Genomic DNA, 1331 nt, shown 5'->3' with positions numbered 1-1331 from the left:
TAAGTTAAATTTTAGGGATAATTTTATAAGCAAAAAAAGATTTGGGACAAAAAAAATTTCAGCTCCTACCTTAAAGACTAAAATCGTACTTAACCCAAAATAAATAGTTTATTTTAGCTAGGGACACACTTTTTAATTATAAATAATAGACAAAAATGTTTTTAATTTTTCTTGGATGAACTTCATAGATATGAACAATTAAGGATCATTTTACCTATTAACTATAAAAAGATGTATCTCTAGTAATATAAGATATGTATTTGGTATCACCCGTTTACAAAATAACCTATTTTTATTTTAATATATTATATATTATTAATTTTACAACTAAAATATGTTATATGTTATTTTTTATTGTAATTGAAATTAAATTTTTTCTTTTAAAATTAAGAAATTTTCTCCTCTTTCTCTCTCTCCTTGATCAATTCTCTATCTATCTCATTCTTTCACTCATTCAAACTCTATCTCTTATATATCATATTATTAATGACTAATTATAAATTTTATAATTAAAATATACAATATGATATTCTCTAATTACAACTAAAATTAACATTAATATTGGGATATGATTATATTATATTATTAATTTAATAAATAAAATATAATGTATCACATAACATATTTTCTTATTAAAATTAACATGAAATATTTTTCTCTAAAATTAATAAATTTTATTCTTCCTTCCTCTTATCTACATCTCTTTCTTTCTCTATTTCTCTCTGTCATTTCCACTCTCTATATATAATTTATAATTTATATTTTATATTACTAATTCGACAAACCAGCCAAAATATGTCACGAGATATTCTTTCGTTATAATTAAAATAAAATTTTTTCCTCTAAAATTAGCAAACTCCATCTTTCCTTCTTCTTCTTTATCGTTCTCTCTCTTTCCTCCCTCATTTTCTATCTCTCTCTATCTTTCTATTTTACAAAAAATAAAATTAATAAAATAATATAATTAAAAAAGCTCCAGTAATATTATTCACAAAAAATATGTTATTATTATTATATGCATATTTTTTAGTTTTTTTATTTAATTTTAAATTTTTATCATTTATCTTTTTAATCTATATTTTTAATTCTCTTTTTTCAAATATTTATTATATATAATTTGGAGAGAATGCTAATGTTGTGATTAATAATTAGAATCAAGATTCAATTGTTTCAAAAAAAATTAATTTTGAGTTAATTGTATAACTATCAATATAAAACTCTTAATACTAATATATATATATATATATATATATATATATATATAGAGAGAGAGAGAGAGAGAGAGAGAATATTATTTTTAAATAATAAATATAAAAATTAATTATTTTTAT

The sequence above is a fragment of the Arachis hypogaea genome, chromosome 13 (genome assembly GCF_003086295.3).
Source record: "Arachis hypogaea cultivar Tifrunner chromosome 13, arahy.Tifrunner.gnm2.J5K5, whole genome shotgun sequence".
Lineage (NCBI taxonomy): Eukaryota > Viridiplantae > Streptophyta > Magnoliopsida > Fabales > Fabaceae > Arachis > Arachis hypogaea.
The sequence above is the reverse complement of the archived record's forward strand: the minus strand, read 5'-3'. Positions refer to the sequence as shown.